The sequence below is a fragment of the Mauremys mutica genome, chromosome 3 (assembly GCF_020497125.1).
Source record: "Mauremys mutica isolate MM-2020 ecotype Southern chromosome 3, ASM2049712v1, whole genome shotgun sequence".
Taxonomy (NCBI): domain Eukaryota; kingdom Metazoa; phylum Chordata; order Testudines; family Geoemydidae; genus Mauremys; species Mauremys mutica.
Genome location: NC_059074.1, coordinates 122,796,784 through 122,817,474, shown reverse-complemented (window position 1 = coordinate 122,817,474; position 20,691 = coordinate 122,796,784). Strand labels below are relative to the sequence as shown.

At 38.1% G+C, this 20,691-nt stretch overlaps 1 protein-coding gene and 1 long non-coding RNA gene across 3 annotated transcripts in view; one reads left to right on the top strand and one right to left on the bottom strand.

Moving 5' to 3' along the window:
- PACRG (parkin coregulated) overlaps window positions 1-20,691 on the bottom strand; it is a 447,225-nt gene that overhangs the window by 85,506 nt on the left and 341,028 nt on the right. The gene's annotated exons all lie outside the window — the stretch shown is intronic.
- Window positions 353-8,823, top strand: LOC123366014. The gene is made up of 4 exons (XR_006577884.1): window positions 353-395; window positions 4,589-4,627; window positions 8,177-8,316; window positions 8,674-8,823. It is a non-coding gene; the product is annotated as an uncharacterized LOC123366014 (long non-coding RNA).

Below are 20,691 nucleotides of genomic sequence, written 5' to 3'. Positions count from 1 at the left end.
GATCTTGTAGTGACAATTGCGGCCTCAGTTTTGTGTCTCATAAGAAAGCTGGCCCTTTCAAAAGCGCAGTGGCCCTTAAAATCACACTGAGTTATTGGTTCAGTACTGATTTAGACTGAACACAGTTACGTCCTGAATGACCAACAACAGTTCTTCCAGCAACTTGGCCCCTCCCTTCCTTTGTCCTTCCATTTACGATATCTCTTTTTAACTAAACCTCACCTCAACATTTTTAAGTTGAATGTAAGGCCTTGCAAGTTCAGTCAAAAATCTGAAATCTCTGGACCACTGCTGTTAGTTTTTTAATAAATCGTGGAATACTGGGGAAATTCCAGAATCCTGGAAGACTGCTGTGAGACAGAGAGCCAGGAGCCCAGAGTTGACCCAGCACTCTGGTCAGTAAGGCACTAGCTGTTTGCCCTGGAATTGATTTAATTGGGAGATGAGTGCTCAATGGCTTAATTAGCAGGAGGAGGAGAATCTAATGAGAACAATCAACTCATCAGCTGGAAACAGTTAAAGAAGAGGAGGGAAGTGCAAGGGGAGGAGGCTGGCAGGAGCCAAGGGATACAGAATCTCAGGATGAGATCTTTACCTCTCCCTCCCACAAGAGTGAGCTAAGCAGGGCTGGCTCTAGGTTTTTTGCTGGCCCAAGCAAAAAAACAAAAAACTCCAAGAGTGCGATTGCTGAAGAAAAAAAAAAAGCAAAAAAAAAATGGTGGCCGGAATGCCGTCCCTGAAATTGTGTCACCCCAAGCACGTGCTTGGTTTGCTGGTGCCTAGAGCAAGTCCTGGAGCTAAGGGGGAAGTCTATTGTCCCCTTGTATGTTGCTGCATGAGGCTGTACTGGTGAAGCGGACCCAATAAATAAGACAGTGGTGCTTACAAATGAAGAAGCATCCAGGCTGTTTGTGGTGGTCCAAAGGGCAGAGAAAATAGCCCTGTTACATGCTAATATTGTGCCAATAGTCAAACAGGTAAACGGGATGATCCAACTATCTACAGGCCAGTTAGCCTTACACCACGTGTTCCTATTGGGATTCCTCAGAGATCGGTAGTAGGTCTGAACTATTTAACATTTTCATCAGTGATCTGGAATTAAATATAAAATCACTGCTGCTAAACATTTTTAGATGACATGAAGATTACCAGAGTGGTAAATAATAATGGGGGCAGGGCAGTAATACAGAGTGATCTGGCTCACTTGGTTAACTGGGTCCATCCAAATAAAAATACATTTTAATATAGCCATGTTAAGGAACTGTTAGTAGATGGTAGCAGGGTCCACAAAGCCAGAGTTCTGAAGGAACTCAAATATGAAATTACAGAACTACTAACTGTGGTATGTAACCCATTATTTAAATCAGCTTCTGTACCAGCTGATTGGATAATAGCTAATGTGACACCAATTTTTTAAAAAGGCTCCAGAGGCAATCCTGGCAATTACAGGCCGGTAAGTCTAACTTCAGTACCAGGCAAACTGGTTGAAACTATAGTAAAGTACAGAATTCTCAGACACAGAGGAACATGATTTGTTGGGGAAGAGTCAACAAGGTTTTTGTAAAGGGGAATCATGCCTCACCAAGCTATTAGAATTCCTTGAGGGGGTCAACAAACACGTGGACAAGGGTGATCCAGTGAATATAGTATACTTAGACTTTAAGAAAGCCTTTGACAAGGTCCCTTACCAAAGGCTCTTAAGCAAAGTAAGCAGTTATGGGATGAGAGGAAAGGTCCTCTCCTGGATCAGTAACTGGTTAAAATATAGCAAATTAAGGGTAGAATAAATGGCCAATTTTCAGAATGGATAGCGGTAAATAGTGGTGTCCCCCAGGGGTCTATAGTGGGACCAGTACTCTTCAACATATTCGTAAATGATCTTGAAAAGGGGTAAACAATGAGGTTGTGAAATTTGAAGACAATACAAAATTACTAAAGATAGTTAAGACCAAAGCAGACTGTGAAGAGTTAGAAAGGAATCTCCCAAAACTGGGTGACTGGGCAACAAAATGAAAAACGAAATTCATTGTTGATAAATGCAAAGTAATGCACATTGGAAAAATATATTCCCAACTATACATATAAAATGATGGGGTCTAAATTAGCCGTCACCACTCAGAAAGAGATCTTGGAGTCATTGTGGATAGTTCTCTGAAAACATCTGCTCAATGTACAGCAGCAGTCAAAAAAGTGAACAGAATGTTAGGAACCATTAGGAAAGGGATAGACATTTTGAATACAGTGTGTAGATCTCGATGCCCAATCTCAAAAAAGATGTTTTGGAATTGGAAAAGGTACAGAGAAGGGCAACTAAAATGACTAAGGATATGGAACAGTTTCTGTATGAGGAGAGATTAAAAAGACTGGGACTTTTCAGTTTGGAAAAGAGATGATTAAGGGGGGATATGATAGAGGTCTATAAAATCTTGACTTGGGTGGAGAAAGTGAATAAGGAAGTGTTATTTCCTCCTTCACATAACTCAAGAACTAGGGGTCACCAAACTAAATTAATAGGCAGCAGGTTTAAACCAAAGAAAAGGAAGTACTTCTTCACACAATGCATAGTCAACCTGTGAGCCTCTTTACCAGGGGATGTTGTGAAGGCCAAAACTATAACAGGGTTCAAAAGAGAACTAGATAAATTAATGAAGGATAGGTCCATCAATGGCTATTAGCCAGGATGGGCAGGGATGCAACACCATGCTCTGAGTGTCCCTACACTCTGTTCGCCAGAAGCTGGGAGTGGATGATAGGGGATAGATCCCTTGATGATTGCCTGTTCTGTTCATTCCCTCTGAAGCACCTGGCATTTGCCACTGTCAGAAGACAGGATATTGGGCTAGATCAGGGGTCGGCAACCGGTGGCTCGCGGCTCGCCAGGGTAAGCACCCTGGCGGGCCGGCCCAGTTTGTTTATCTGCCGCGTCGGCAAGTTCGGCCGATCGCGGCTCCCACTGGCCGCGGTTCGCGGTCCCAGGCCAATGCGGGAGGCAGGAAGCCGCGGCCAGAACATCCCTCGGCTTGCGCTGCTTCCTGCCTCCCGCATTGGCCTGGGACCGCGAACCGCGGCCAGTGGGAGCCGCGATCAGCCGAACTTGCCGACGCGGCAGATAAACAAACCGGGCCGGCCCGCCAGGGTGCTTACCCTGGCGAGCCGCGAGCCACCGGTTGCCGACCCCTGGGCTAGATGGACCATTGGTCTGACCCAGTATGACTGTTCTTATGTACTTATGTTCAGATGCAAAATTATATATCTAGGACCAGGAATACAGGCTATACATACAGAATAGGGGACTGTGTCCTGGAAAACAGTGTCTCTGGGCTTGTCTATATAGAGAGTTAGTGTGCAGTAAATGCAGATGTAAATCTATAGCACCCTAGCCTACCACTAACTGGCTTTGTGGAGCCTGTCACCATCCACTAAAAGTTCCTTAATGCAATTTGGTCTACTCCCATTTCAGATCAAAGCACAGTAAAAAACTTTTAGTGGGTGGTAGCAGGGTCCGCATGGCCAGTTAGTGCACAGCAGTCTATTGTGCTGTAGATTTAGACCCCAGCACTAACTCTTTAGATAGATAAACCTCTGGAAAAGGATATGAGATCCTTGACTATATAAACAGGAGTGTAATGAGCAGAAATAGGGAGGTGATTTCATCTCTGTATATGACACTGGCAAGACCAATACTGAAATATTAGAGGGGTAGCCGTGTTAGCCTGTATCCACAAAAACAGTGAGGAATCCGGTGGCACCTTAAAAACTAACAGATTTATTTGGGCATAAGCTTTCGTGGGTAAAAAACCCCTTGCATCTGAAGAAGTGGTTTTTTTATCCACGAAAGCTTATGCCCAAATAAATCTGTTCGTTTTTAAGGAGCCACCGGACTCTTCACTGTTTTTACTGAAATATTGTGTCTAGTTCTGGTGCCCACATTTTAAAAGGATGTTGAAAATTTGGAGAGGATACAGAAAAGAGTTATAAAGATGATTTGAAGCCTGGAAATGCCTTACAGTGAGAGATTTAAAGAGCTTATCAAAAAGAAGATTGAGAGGTGACTTGATTACAGTGTTTAAGTGCCTTCATGGGGAGAAAATACTGCATACTAATGGCCTCTTTAATCTAGTGGAGGAAGGCATTACAAGAACCTGTGTCTGGAAGCTGGAGCCAGACTAATTTAAATTAGAAATTAGGCACAAACTTTTAACAGTGAGCGTGATTAGCCACTGGAACAAACTATCAAGGGAAGTAGCAGTTTCTAAGTCTCTTGGGGTCTTCAGATCAGGACTGGTGCCTTTCTGGAAGATATGTCTTAGCCAAACACAAGTTATGCTTTAGTCAAATACAAGGTATTGGGCTCAGTTGAGGGGCTACTGGGTGAAATTTAATGGCCTGGGATATTCAGGAGGTCAGACTAGATGATCTATCTAATGGTCCCTTCTGGCTTTAATCTACACTGTGTTATTCAGCACCTAGTACAATGGGGCTCCATTCTCAATTGGTCCTTAGGCACTGTCATAGTAAACATAATAATAAGTGCTGCTGTAATATAAATAATAAATAATTTTAACAAGTGTTTTCTTTTCTTTTACAGAGATGTTGTGGTCCTGTGAGGAGGACAGAGAACTGTGAGGTAAGTGCCCTGGAATTTACTCCCAGATCTGCCTGAACTCCCTCTTTGTCCTTAAGCAAGTCTGCCCCTCAGTTTCTTCAGCCGTAAAATCTGAGATCTATAGAAGAAAACTGCCCTGTCCTCATCATTTTTTACCACTTTGCTAAGTATTTTTACTGTATGGCCAAGAAGGACGGAAACTGGTATAAAGGTGTGAGATGCAGAATACCACCAGTCAATACTGCCAATGCACAGACACTAGAGAGAACGGGCCAGATAACAAAGCTGTATCAATTTACACCAGCTGAGAAGCTGGTCCATTTGTTTGTTCCAAGAAGTAAAATGAAGGGTAGATGTTTAAAAGGCCAGGCAATCTGATTAGGTCATTAAAAATAAGTGAACAAATTTAATGTAAAAAGTGAGTTGTCCAGAAGAATTCTAGAGAATTGAACATCAATAATAATTAAGAATTACCCATATTTCCCTGTTAAAAAGTATCCATTTCCAGGTTTACCAGTTTTCACTAGCCTCCTCATTTAAAATAATTTTTACAGTTATGTCTGAAAAAAATTCCACGTTAACTCATCACCGCTGCTGGATCATGAGTCTGTCTAAGCATCATTTCTAATGGAATAGTGAAGCAAACTGAAAAACAACATTGCTGGCTGTTCAGTACTCTATATCCTCCTGCAGCATTAAATGGCCTATATACAAAAGGAATGCTCTGGACACTTAACATTCATTTAACAGTCTCAAGTGTAAAATGAAAGTTCTTCATTATTGTATAGTCTGTTATCTGTCAGAATAATCCTTCTAAGGATTTAGACACATTATTATTATGGAGTTACTGGTTGTGACTCCATCATTAAGGCAGTCTTGAAAAATGCAGTTATTAAAGTGAGTTCCATTAATTTTTATAGGTGCAACAAAAATATTTCCTCCCCAAAGTCACACCTCTGATTAAAGGCATATAGACTGAATATTTGTGAACGATTTAAGTGACTGAATTGAAAAGGTTAGAAGTCAGAAGCGTTTTGTAAATGCCCCCTTTCTGAAAAATTTCACTAGTTTAAAACACTTCTTTGGGTCTCTCTAATTAAAACACAGGAAAGTTATACTTACACACAGCTATTGTTAGTGTCTCCAGTTTATGGTATGTGCTGAATTAATATTTACAAAATAAATTATTTATTTACCTTTGTGTCAGAATTTCTTCCATTTACCCTAAGGCACATGACAAATGACACATCCGGGATATTCATAGGGGCTAGGACAAGATGTCAAGTACCTGCAGCAGTGCTGCATGCAGTAGCTGCCTTTTGCATCATACCTTGAAGCTCTATACCCTCCTGTCAGAGGGTTCATCTGCTCCTTGTTTCTGTCCCCACCAGTGTAAAGTGCAATATTGTAAGAAACAGCATAGTATATACGGTCATGGTTAAGGGTGCTATATGAATTTGTATTTCTTATTCATACTTATGTATGAGAATGTAATGGTTGAAGTATGTGCAAAAGAGCTAGTCACTAGTCACTAACAAGTGCTAATTTTGTGGAAGAATCTTAACTCAGGACTATTTTTAGTGTTTAGAAACTGTTTAGAAATTGGTATCAGCAACCTCAAGTTCCATGTTAATACATTTTTGTTATGCTGGAATAGTACAAGAAATTAGAATGTTAAATATGGACATTGGTTATGTCTTTTGTTTATTGTTTGTGGCTAATTTAAAAGGATGGAGTGAAGATTCTATTTCAAATGACTGAAGTTCGATAAGAATATAATAAAACTTTGTTATAGCAAACTCTTATGAAGTGACATTTCTGGCAAAGTCTGATTTCTTTCACTTCGTTCCAATACAGCAAAAACAATGTGAGAGAATTAAACTCCCATTATGTTGAAGAATCACCAAAGCATATAGGATCTGTGATATTTTAATTTAAACTAAGTCATTGTCATCTATTTTGTGCTGATTTAAGAAAACAAAACTGAAATGTTTCATAACTAAATCAATAAGGAAGAACATGTAATTTCAGCCACTTATATTTTGAGTATGCATCCATAAATTCTCTGTGTGGCTATTTCAGAAGTTAATCAGAAGAGATGGCTTTTTTGCTTTTGACATATGGAGTCTTCTGATTAAATGAAATTTATATATGACATAGCATTCGTTTCAATGTAATTTCTTTGGTGGATTCTCCTGAGTGGCCTGGCAGCCCTGCAGGCATATCTGCTAACATTCATCTTTTAAGCCTGCAACTCAGCAAGTTCAACGGGCTTATCAGCTTCTAAGCATCTGCTGGACAAATCTCAGATTCTTCACTCATATAAATATGCATTTTTTCAATATCAGTAGAATTGCATATCCTCAGTTCTGTACCCATCTCTCTCATACAGCCCAATTCTTCCAAAGGCAAATGAACAACTTAACCAAGCTACAAAACAAAGTAAATCAATTATACCATAGGCCATGGTTTTCAGTCTTATTTGTCCCATTTGTATACCCTGGTGAAAAATAGAGATAATCCTTCTGGAAGAAGACAGCAAACTTGTTCTGCAGTCACATGATAACTCGTTTCACATGATAGTAAACATTTTTTCCTTGACCATTCACACATATTTATTCTTGAAAAACAAAGAAGAAAAAAAACAGACAATAAAATAACTGCAGATAGCAGAATCCTGATCTTATTAAATCAATATCAAAACTCCAACTGATGTCAGTGGAATCAAGATTTGGCTTTAAAGGATTTGGGGTGAAATCTAGGCTTCAGTGAAGTCAATGGCAAAAATTCCATTGACTTCAAAGGAACCAGGATTTCGCACCTAATATATAAGAGAAACATAGGAACAAAGATACAAAACTTTAAATTGAAGGCAGATGAGCTGATATTACTGAGGAAAGAAAAGGTACAGAACCATGCTCAGAACAGTGCAAAACAGAAATAATTGATTATTTTTAGATTTTGAAATACTGTCAAGTTGAAATTTTTAAATTTTGAAATACTGTCAAATTGAGCATGTCTCCAAAGTCCCATATATCTGGCTGTCATGGTATAGTTTTTCAGTAATTTGCCAAATTTAGTAGTCTTATGTCATCTGCACCTCACTCAACTCCATCTGAAATTTTAGATGGCACATATTGGTTATTTATCGCTAACTGGAACTGCCAACACAGATCTCTGCTCTTGGGACCAGATCTCCTCAGGGGAGGGGACCCACCATATGCATGTCTCATTCATTTTGTGTGAAAGAAGGACTTAACTGTCTCTGCCACACACCCCTTACCTGGACCCCACTGAGTGCTTCTGTGGGTGCATGCTTGTGACATCCAGTCATCAAGTGCTAGGAAATGCGGACAAGATTTATTAGGTAACTCTGCAGTAACATACTACTGAATTGCTATTGGGGACCCAAGCATAACATGCTTTCTGGAAGTGGTTTGCCTGTGGGATTAGTTTATTCTCCATAGAAATGCATAGTGTTGTACTAGGTATGAGTATAGACTACTGTCGGATTTTCAAAATGTTTATCTGCATTATGGCTTCCTGGGAATTTGACAAAATGACTCTAAGTCCCCTAGGTGTGCAACCAAGCTAAGTTGGAAGCATCCATCTCTATCATGATAATGGGCTAGTGCTGAGCAAAGAGAACTCAAGGACATTGAAAGGAAAAGTTCACCATGCTGCTGCCTGAGAAAATACTAAGCACTCAGGTAACCCTGAAGAGGATACATTCAGAATCTTGCAAAATTCAACAACTAATTTTCATGATACTGTTGGACTAAGTATCCTGTGGCATGAGCAAAATTGACTGGTGTCTCAGAAGTGCAAATTCTTCCTCCAACTACAATACATTAATGTGGGAGAAATACAGATGCTACTAAGGAATAGAAGACTGCCTCTATATAGCTGAGACTCTAAAACAGTTGAAGAGACTCTCTAATGTCTCTTCTGAGCTTAAGCAATAGTGCAGCAAAGAGAGAATAAGTTATATACATTACTTATTCAGTATATCTGTACATTTTCCTCTGTGTGTTATCTCTTATTATGTATTATCTATGTTACCACAGGTATAATCTGTTGTGCTAGCTGTTGACAGAGCAGACTTCTGGACCCAATCTCTCACCTACCAGTTGTCCAGGTGTGAATATTGTTTACCTGGGGGCCAAGACAATGAAGGTCATCTGCCATGAGGAACAGGCTTCATTACATTTTTTTTCTGTGAGAAAGTAAAATATCTAGCCTATTGTACTTTAAACAGTCTAAAGTGTAATCTATTATCAATTTATTTTATAATTTAGATTTTTTCACATTTAAAAAGCAGGCCTGTCATTTATGTGTTGTAATGGTCATTTACATGAAATTATTATAAGGTGGGTGCACAACTAGTTGAAAGACTGTGCTCAAAGAGTAGTTATCATTGGCTCACTGTCGAACTGGGGGGACATATCGAGATGGGTCCCGAAGGGTTCTGTTCTGTGTCCAGTACTATTCAATATTTTCATTAATGACATGGATAATGGAGTGGAGGGTATGCTTATAAAATCTGTGGAGGCACAGATGACCTTGACAAATTGGAAAATTGGTCTGAAACCAACAAGATGAAATGCAGTAAAGACAAATGTAAAGTACTACACTTAGGAAGGAAAAATCAAACGCACAACTACAAAATGGGGAATGTGGATAGGTGATAGTACTGCTGACAAGGATCTGGGGGGTATAGTGGATCATAGACTGAATATGAGTTAACAACGAGATGCAGTTGCGAAAAAAGCTAATATCTTTCTGGGGTGTATTAGCAGGCGTGTCGTATATAAGACATGGGAGGTAACTGACCTGCTCTACTTGGCATTGGTGAAGCCTCAGCTGGAGTACTGTATCCAGTTGTGTGCCACACTTTCAGAAAGACATGGACAAATTGCAGAGTGTCCAGAGGAGAGCAACAAAAATGATAAAAGTTTTAGAAACCTGACCTATGAGGAAAGGTTAAAAAAACTGGGCACGTTTAGTCTTGAGAAAAGCAGACTGAAAGGTTATTTCATAGTAAAATAAGTTTAGGCCACTATGTCTCTCTGACTTTGACATATGCTGCCTGATTTTTATTTTTCACCACATTTACAAAGCTTTCTGTTTGTGTGTCTCCTTGTTCTAAGGGACACTGCTCTCTAAGTGAGATCTGACAGAAGTTTATTACATTGTCACTGGTTTCATATTTCTTTTGCCTTCCCTACAATTAGATCTCATGTTTTAAAAGCAACTACCCACTGAAGTCAGTTCTGTTCAACTGAGGCATCTGCAAACAAAAAGAGGAATAGTAGCACAGTACTGTCACCACTTAGCATCTCCCAACTGATAATTCTGCTGGTAGCATACCACAGAGAGATGCAAGAAAAAATTATGACTTATTTGCCTGGAACATGCATGCAATCAAGGTCTGTGAGCTATTTTTTAAAGGCAAGTGGCGGGGAAGCAAACTGTCTACACAGAAACTGATGATATAACTGTTGTAGAATCTGAATAGGCTTGTTTCTTGGGAGAGAAACATCATTTCACAGTTATTCCAACACAGCACCTGTGTGTGAAATATTACAAGCATGACATCTATTTTGAGTGTGAAATTTCAAACCAGAAGTGGGTTTTGCAAGATAATATGCAAAAGGAAAACAGGTTGCCTAAAATCTCAGGGCACATAATTGTTGGAAATAAATTGACAAAAATGTTCACTCTTTTTTACCCATTTCACACAGCTCTATAAAAAATAGCTAATTCAACTGCATAGAATCATTCCTAATATATTTTTGAATGTGTTCTTGATGAGAGAGTAGCAAGCATGTTATACATCATATACAATGATATTAGAAAAGAAATAAATTCTCCATTTTGCACAGTGGACCATTTTTGAATACTGGATTGCAGCCAAACAAGTGAGAGTTGCAAAACATGATTAAATCAAGTTGAACCTGTTTAAAAAAGGCAAAATGAAAGAAACTTAGAGTTCAGTTGTGCTGATTTGCATCAGAAATGGGCATCCGAAATGTATTATCCAACTTTTCTCCTTCTAACATAGGATTGGTGATTTCTGAATGCCAAATATTAAGCTTTTGTTGTTTCTGGCTCCTGAAGATTTCAAATTTACATATGCTTGAAGGATGCATCTAAATTTGCTCCTCCATTTCAGCATATATACAGCAAATGAGTGACTAATGCTACAATAAGACAAAGTGCATCTTAAATAATCAAGCTTCACATCTGCTTCCTCTGATGCACAATGGCTATATGACCCTGGATTGTGGATTTATATGTAATTTTTACAATACTATTGTCACAATATATAGTATTTCTTGCTTGACTGATTATTTATAGAGTTTTCACTTTGGCCATATTGCATTTCATATTGCATTTGTACGATTATTCCTTCGGTCATCATTACTTTAAGAAGAATTACTGAACCTAATGCTATATATTTTTCTTGGAACAATATGAAAACAGAAGAATGCAAACCCTAAATTCAGGCCATGGATTTTAGCAGGCAAAAAGAAAAAATTAACAAGACTAATTTGGTACACAGATCTTGCAGTTTTTCCTAAATGTTATCAGCTGCAAATGTTAAAAACAGGGGATACATTTCAAACAAAGACCTATGGATGAAAAGCACTGCAAGAGAACTAGATATTATTTTTAATTACTATTCCACATTCTACTGGTACAGCAATAAAAACACAGAAGTTACACCCAGAAGCACGCTGCAGACTAGGGAAACTAAGCACAGTAAGAAGTATTAATTACTCTGAAAAGAAAAAACAACCTTATTTTATGATAGTTAACACATGTGATCAAAGAATCCCCAGAACAACAGGAAGGAGGGGATATGTTGGGGGCTGTACAAGTGGTATTGGGGAAATGGAGCTTTTCTATACCTAATCCTCCTTTGATTTAAGGTCTCAGAGGGACCTTATGCTAGTAGCATAAATTAGAACTGCCCCTGTACAGTCCTAATTTATATTGGGAATGGCTGATTCTGAATCAGGTAGCTGCAACTGGCTCCTTACAATCCCTCGTCACCCATGTGTCTGAGGTCTGCTCTGAAAGAGTAGAGAATCAAGGCCAATATTATCTGCAAATTTCTGTTAAAGAATTATTAAATTATGTTACTGAGCCAAGACAAAATTTAGATATAATAAGTGATCTAATCTCAAGAGCAGCAATTATAAAGTACTAATCTTATCTACAGAATGGTTATCTATGGAGAAGGTAATTTTAAAGGTGCAATTTTACACTATACATGCTGATTTAAACACATTCTTTGATTCTACACATCCCTTATACGGACTCTGATATATAAACATCATCAGAGTTACAAATAATTGGCCTCAAAAATGTTTTATGCATACTTGATCTGAGGAATTATAACACAATGTGCCACACACATATTTTCAGATTATTTTAATAAACAAATACATTGTAAATATACAAGAAACCATCTTATTTAGGATTATTTATAGCATTTTATATAATTATTATTGAGCTTTATTCCTCAGACCAAAAAGACCAAGACCTTACTGTCTGCATAAAAAGATTTGTGATAATATTCTGTCTCCTTGTGTAAAACAGTAAATGATGTCATGATGAACAACCTCTGTTTCTCAAAGCGCAAACAGCACTTGAGAAATAGCTGAAGTTGAGCTAAGTACTGATGGCTGTCTATCTTTATAGATCATTCTATTTAGATGCTTACATCTATAAGCAGACCCTGTGTAATTCAAAAAAGGAATATTTTACAGTGACATGCCTTGTAAATGTATCCCCTACTAGCACAGATGGCATAAAATGCTTAGTGTTGTTTTCAGACTACATGTCATGCTGTGGGAAGATATGACTGGAATAAATACATTTTATTTTGCCTTGTGACATTTTTCCATATGATTTAATTATACAGAGAGGTGTACAAAAGAGAGCTTCAGTATTAAGTGGGCTCTATTATATGCTCATGAGGGAATTCAAATCTTTTGTCAAGCACATTTTTAGAAATTTTTTTTTGAACTCCATGTATATAACATGACATTTGGTTGCAGTCAACTTAGTTTATGTATTTTGCCCAAAGGAACAGGTGATTCAAAGTTTAATTTGCGCCTCATCTACTTATTCTGAATAATTTGGCGTAGTAAGCAATTCTTTGGATTTCAATACACCAGTTAACAAAATAATTCTTTCACTGGTGTAGAGATAAAATGTTGATTCTAATCTACTCTTACTGTTGTCTTTTGATGCAAAAACAAAGAAACAAACACAACAGTCAGAGACACAGAAAGAAAAAAGGATAGATTCTGTGTCAGCTCTGTGCAGATGCAGAGGAATCAAGTACAATAACCTTTTACATGCAGTAGTCAAGTAATGGCACTGCACAGATCCTTTTTTTTCCTATTGCAGAACAAAGAGCCTGAGTTCATGCATCAGTGATTGAGAGGCATCAGCTTCCCATCAGAGACCAGCTCTTGGGGGGGCCCACAGGCAAAACAATGCAAACTTTAATTAGACTATTTCCCCCCTCCATTCTGGGAATAAACAATCTTTTTGTTGTTCTTGTTTACATGAGCAATAAAATGTTCAGATTCATTGCAGATACTGTACACAGTACAGTTTCAGTGTTGTTCTAAATAATATATGTGTCAATGTAATTTAGGTTTTTAAAAATAAATGTAGAAATTGTTTGATCACTTGAAACCTCTTGAATCAGCCAACCACACATTTCTTGCGCGGCCCATAAAACAGATTCTACAATGTCTTTTCTGATTAAATATTTTTAGTGAAATTATATTAAGTATGATCACTTTTAAAAAATATTTTACTTTTTATATTAGTCTGATTTTTCTAAGCTTTTGATCTTCACATTAGCTAATGTGCAGTGGCCATGCTATATTCCAGTAAGAAGAATGACATACCGCAAAATTCTCTTCTCAGATGATTTGTTGTAGAACTTTGACAGAGTTTTCTTCAGTTTTATTTTGGTCCAACAGAAAAATAAAAATGTATATTCCATGCAATTACATTTACGTTGTAGTTAATGCAAAGAGTCACATATTAAGCAACAGCTTTTCATTTGTTTTATTCTTTAATATATATATTTTAACATCTATCACTAGACTCATTATTTATTCTAAGAAACTTAATGTCTAAGTTTGGTGCACAGCTTATTTATAAGTGGATGTTATATTTTAGAACTGAAAAACAAAATTATTAATATTTTATTACTACTCTCTATCATGCCTGTAATATTCTGCAGGGAACAATCCCCAGACTAGCAGGGGATGGACTAGATGACCTAATAAGCCTTTTCCATTGCTAACTTTACTGATTCTATAATTATTTTTAGATTATTGTCCCTGGAAAGAATGCCATTATAACACTAAAATGTATCAATATAATGACTTAAGTGAGGTTTGAATTTTGATACAGAAATAATGTCAATCATCAGAGATGGTCAGAGGGACAAGTAAAGAATATGAACGTATAGGCTGCCTTTTGCATGAAGAGCCAATGTGGGTGTCAGAGAGACCAAAGAAAATGAGGTTATAATAATCAAGATAGGGAATAAGGGAATGGATGGGAGCTTTTGCTGTTAGGCCAGAAGAAAAGGTTCGATATTTTAAATATTATGGAGGAGGAAGAGGTAGAATTTGTACATGGCCAGACCTGAAAGACAAGATAAGGAAGGAGTCAAAACCAACTCCCTGCTCAGCAGAAGCATTTATAAATAAGATAGTAGGGAATGGTATATTCTGTAGTACTTAAAAACAAATGAGGATATGAAAGATACTCCATCTGAAAAATACGAGTCTTTAACTGTAACACTGTACAGTTAATTCAGAGGATTACATTTGATCCAAAACATTTCATTTTAAGTTCAACAAACTTACTAAACCACATAAATGTATGCTAACTACAACCAGAGTCACATTGCATCAATATTAGCTATTTATATGATTAAGTAAAAGATGGACATAATTAGTGAAAATTTGATCCTGTCTCACAGTTGGGAGGTCAGAAAAAGGAAGGTGGCTCAGGTTAACTCTAAGTGTAACTTTGCAATTTAAAGGGCTAATAATGTTAGCTCAGTGGTTTGAGCATTGGCCTGCTAACCCCAGGGTTATGAGTTCAATCCTTGAGGGGGCCACTTAGGGAGCTGGGGCAAAAATTGGTCCTGCTAGTGAAGGCAAGGGCTGGACTTGATGACCTTTCGAGGTCCCTTCCAGTTCTAGGAGATTGGTGTATCTCCAATTATTACCTAACATCACTTCAAGATAGCTTTCTGATTTTGGTTGTATTTATTATCAGGCTTTTGGTATAAAAGGGGAATGATGTCATCTTAACACTCATCAGTAAATAATATAGTATATATGTGAGAAGGAAATAATTCACAGACAAATGAGCCCCTGCATTATTTCAGACATTTGTGGCATACAAAACTGCAGGAGAAGTCATACAAGTGCATTCTAGGTAGTGGTTTTACTATGGGGTAAAATAAATTATCCTGAATTTTAAATATACCTGACAAAACATCTCAAGCCATAGAAAGGGCATAGGATTGAGAACATTGTTTGAATGTAATGACTCGGCCTTGAGATAGATGGATTTTCAATACCTGTTGCAGTACATCCTCACCACAGCTTCTTGGTAATAAAATTGGTAGTATCTTTGACAGAGCTGCCTGACTAATTTGACTTTGCTAGAATTGAGAGAACTTTGGAAACCATCATTCTCCTCTACTATTTTAAATGGTAAGTACCCTTAGGACAAATAAAGAGTTCTAATGTTCATTCATTTACTCTTGTTTAGGGACAAAATATTGTAAACAGAGCCATTGTAATTTTAAAGTGGAATTAGAATAGTTTAATTTGGCAAAAGTACTTAGTTTTATGGCCAATATTTTCAAACTTGGGGGCCTAAATTTAGGGTCCTAAATCTCTACTTCAACTCCTAAAAACGCCTGATTTGCCAAGTTGGTGAGTACCACACAAATCTCTGAAATAGTGGGAAGTAGGTCGTTTTTATGTAGGTACCTATGGGTAAATTGTCAGTTTGTGGTCTGCCCAGAGTAATCAGAGTATGCCTACATTCCAAGTGAAGGTGTGATTGTAGCACAGATAGGCATACCCCTGCTAGCTTTAATAATGCTAGCAAAGGTAACAAAAGTAGTGAAGATATGGTGACCAAGGCTTCAGCGGGTATGTACCCAGAGTCCCTGATAACCTTCTACTGGGATGGCTAGCCTGCAGTGAAGCCCTTGCCAACCATGTCTTCACTATTATTTGTCACCAGTGCTAGCTAGATGAGAGGTGGATAATTGGTGAAAACAGTGACCAATTTTCCCTGTGAAAATGGTGACAATTCACTTTCTTTTTGGATCCAAATTTTCAGATATTTAAGAAAATGTGTTTTCACCATGAAAATTTTGTGAACTTTGCCCAGCTCTAGCTGGCAGCTCACAAATTGAATTTCAGTTATCTGGAATTAATCAATAAGAAGTAACAGGGCATATCTAATAAAGGTGTGCTTCTGAACTTTTATGTCATGACTTGTCACAATACACCCAAAGAGTGCAATTTTGGCACAACAATGCATTCCTTAGAGTGCTTTATTGTTGGCATAAATTGATCTTTGATATTTTAAAAAAAGAAAGATAACAAAAGCCACAATTAAAATATCAAATCTGTATTAGGGCAGGTACAGGATACCATATATGTGTGAAATCAGTAGCAAAAATTGCTTGGCTATCAGTCAACGTTAACTTGTCAGATCACTTGTGCTTATAAGCCATACTTGAATAATTTTACATTAAAAAAAGCTCTTCTTTAAAAGAAAAAAGGGTCACAACACCAATAATTAACAACTAATATCACATATTAAAATACTGAAAAACTTTCTGTTTGAGAAACATTTCTGCCTATACATTTTATATATTTCTTTTCCTTGGTGTTTTATTACTAGGGACAATTTTTTAAAACAAAATTCTGTTTCTTAATGTTCATCAGCTCCTGTTGTTTCCCCACCCCCCCACATCTAAAGTCATAAAGAGTGAAATGTGTTAATTTCAGCTGCTTGTTTGAATGTTCAAACCTACAGAGTTTTGTATACCTCCATCCTATTAAACCCATGGAATTCTCCTCTTTACTTTACTCATTCTCCCCACTGTTACACCTTCTCATCTACTTTCCAAACCTCCTTTTCTATCTAATCTAAATCTTCAAATGCATGAACCCTGTTCTCTATCCTATCCCAGTTTCTATCTGGTCTCTCCTTCCCCACTCCTGATCTTTTTGCTTACATTTTAAAATGCAGCCTAGGGGTCTCGGAGCCTCTCTGGTGGGCCTGATTTTGCTGCTCACGGAAAAATTATTAGCACATTGAGGCCTCCACACTACTTTGTTCTAGAATGCATCAAGCTTTCTGACACATTCCTTGTGCTGTCAAAGATTATGGATGAAGTTCTAGGGTTGGAAAAGGATGGGGATGACAAGAGAATCCATAGGGATTAGAGTTGAGATTAGGGGAGGAGGATTAATTTGACTCAGTCCAAATTTGAACAAAGTTTTGGTTCTATGGCTGGGTAAAGGTCCTAACAGTTCTTATTTTGTCTGCGATGGAATATTCATTAATTTACATAATCTACTATTTGTGACATGATAATCATTTACACTGCAATTGTGATATCACACAGTTTATGACTTTAGGTAGTGAACACACAGTAGAATTAGAAACAAGAATCCTGTTTTCATGGGACTGCCTTATCAATAAATAACGTTAATACTGAAAAGAAATATAGAAAATGTCCACTATAGAAATTTAATTGTCCTGGATATATCAGTGTCAGTGAGAACAGGATGTTCAACTTACATTTGAATTTCCTGGTTTTGTTTGTTAGCCATAAAAACAATTAAATACATACCATGTTGTTATGTTTGTGTTAATTCGGATTTCATTTAGAAAGAACACATTATTTTAATGATGCAATTTCTTTAAAAAGTAGTTGCAGTAGATTTACAGTAGCCATTTTCATTTTTTTTTAATTTTAACTAATTTTGAGGGAGAGGGTTTGAAATGAAAGAAGTGATTAGATTATATAATGGGTTAATTCCTTCTCAAAATTATTTTATAAATTTAAGTTGTAAGATATATTTACAAATCCAAAAGCACCTAGATCTGGTAAACTTTTATTTTTATTTAGTACTTATTTAGTACTTGTTTAGGAAAAACTTTTTCACTACGAGGGTGGTGAAGCACTGAATGGGTCAGGGCCGCCTGGGGGCGGGGCAAGTGGGGCAATTTGCCCCAGGCCCCAGGCCCCACAGGGGCCCCCACGAGAATTTTTCGGGGACCCTGGAGCAGGGTCCTTCACTCGCTCCGTGGGCCCCAGAAAACTCTCGCGGGCCCCCCGGAGCTTCTTCCGCTCCGGGTCGTCGTCGGCAGGGGGTCCTTCTGCTCCAGGGCAGAAGAACCCCCTGCCACCGAATTACCGCTGAAGCGGGACCTGCCGCCAAAGTGCCCTGAAGACCCGTGGTGGGGGCCCCCGCCGCCGAATTACTGCCAAAGACCCGGCTGCACTTCGGCAGCGGGTCCCGCTTCGGCAGTAAGTCGGCAGCGGGGGCCCCCCCACACGGGTCTTTGGGGCATTTCGGTGGTGGGTCCCAAAGGAGAAGGACTCCCCACTGCCGAATTACTGCCAAAGTGGGGGGCCCCCTGCCGTCGAAGACCCCAGGCCCACGGAATCTTCTGGGCATCCCTGGAATGGGTTACCTAGGGAGGTGGTGAAATCTCCTTCCTTAGAGGTTTTTAAGGTCAGGCTTGACAAAGCCCTGGCTGGGATGATTTAGTTGGGAACTGGTCCTGCTTTGAGCAGGGGGTTGGACTAGATGACCTCCTGAGGTCCCTTCCAACCCTGAAATTCTATGATTCTATGATTCTAACTCACAAATGCTTATACCACATTTCTTTTACATTTAGTGAAAGGAAATTGCTTTTCAAGGATGAATACTGGACAAATTTCAGTCCAGAAGAAACCTGGAAACAGGCTTTATTATAATGGAAAAACAGATGTACACTTAACTATTGCATTATGAAAAGCAATGGTATAATGCTAATGTTACTTCTACAAATTTTCAAAACTATAGTGCATGATAATATCAAATCTGCAGATATGGGGAAATCTTTGTTGCAAGTTTATCCCCAGGACTTTTATGATTAGATTAGATCAGAGTTAGCAGCAGAGAGAATACAATTAGTTCTTGGGGGAAATGAGTGGAGTGCTGGCTACTGTGTTATTAAAGTAGGCCTCTACCAGTTTAAACATCAAATTTAAAATCCAGCACTGGTTCTAGGACTGTGTGAAAGCTATCTGGTCTTCAGTAGAACTGCTGGGATGAGTAACAAGTGGGGGAAGGGGAAAACAAATGGGATAAAAATACTGGAATAAAATGAAATATAAAAAAGATTCAGGAAGACTCATAACCATAGCTCAAGGCTGCTTGATGCTTTTCATGAACTTCACAGGCACAGGCATTCAATTTAGTTGAAATTTCAAATACAGTTTGCTCAAAAAATGCTATATAGAATAAATGTGGTCCTTTTGACAGGTTAGTGGATGAGGAACCAGTTCTGGCAGTGACTCACTGTGTAACCTTGAACAACTCACTCAACCTCTTTCAGTCTCAGTCTCCCCATTTTTAAAATGGAGTTAATGATGCTCTCCCCCAGCTGGAAAAGAGCTTTGAAGTCTATAGATGAAAAGTGCTAAGTATTATTAATTTCACTTTCAATATCCATTCCGACTAATAGATATTTTGTATATAAAATAGAATATGTATATACAGTATTTTTTAAAAAGGAAACTATAAAAATGATCCAGTTTTCCCTCAAACTACGACAAACGGGCTAGGGTGAAATACTGATCCCATTGAAATCAATAGGAGTTTAGCCATTGAAATTACCAGGATTTCACATCTACCTCAGGTAAACGTTTTCCAGATTAGCAGAAAAAACTTTGCAAAAGGGCCATGTACCATCTGAGATCTGCTCCCTCTGACTTACATCAATGGGAGTGCCTCCATTAAGTACATGGCTCAAGGTGTCAAGCTGCCTCAATTTCCCACTATCTATTCTGATCAGATAGAAACAAGATCCAAATCCCAATTTTAAAAATAAAAGTTCCATAAAATTAGTCCAAACATCCTCTTGCTGTGACTATATTTTTTTAAAATGGAAAGTTTTGAGCCATCAAACCATAATTACTCTGTATGGTTAATTTGTCCACACATATTGCAAACTGATTTCATTTTCCTTTATTGTCCTCTAATGACCTCATCAAGTTGTATAATTAGTTCAGTAGACTGCCTAACACTGGCTCTGCCCTAAAGCAGCCAAACAGAGTTCTTGACTAGCCCTCTTTCCCACTGGAACTTAGTACTGTTAATGGGCCATGATCAGTAAGAAGTATGTCAAGGGATATGCTTTTTTTAAAATAGCTTGTGATCTCTGACTTGAAGCAACAGTTCTGGGGCTATCACCATCTGTACTGGATGGTTTTTGTTTTTTTTAATTCAAGCTACCAAGGTCAATTAATAATGGCTTTGGATGCCTGAAAAAAATGCTATAAGCCTGGGAACAGATGGGTTTCTGTGACTTTTTTTCCTTTGTATGTACAGAACTCTTAATATCCGCTTCAGTAGATATCACTAGAACTATCTGCTAAAATTTGAAACTATCAGTAGATAGGAGCTCATAAAGAGATGACTTATCAAAATCAAAACCCACAAAAGGTACCTTGATGATAGGTCTATCAGAAATGTACACAAGTTGGCTGGAATTTAGTGCAATGGACATGAAGTTTTAAAGAATCGGTGTAAGACATCAGTCTTGCTCTCCAGAATGTGGCATATCTTAAAAGATTTTTTTTTAAAAAGAAAAAAAGTCACCTTTCCCATACATACAAGGGAGCTGATTATATTAGATGCACAAGTGATGCCATTGAGCTGTTAATGGTCCTTATGACAAAGACACCTGAAGAAGGGCTTTGTGTAAGCTAGAAACTTTCTCTC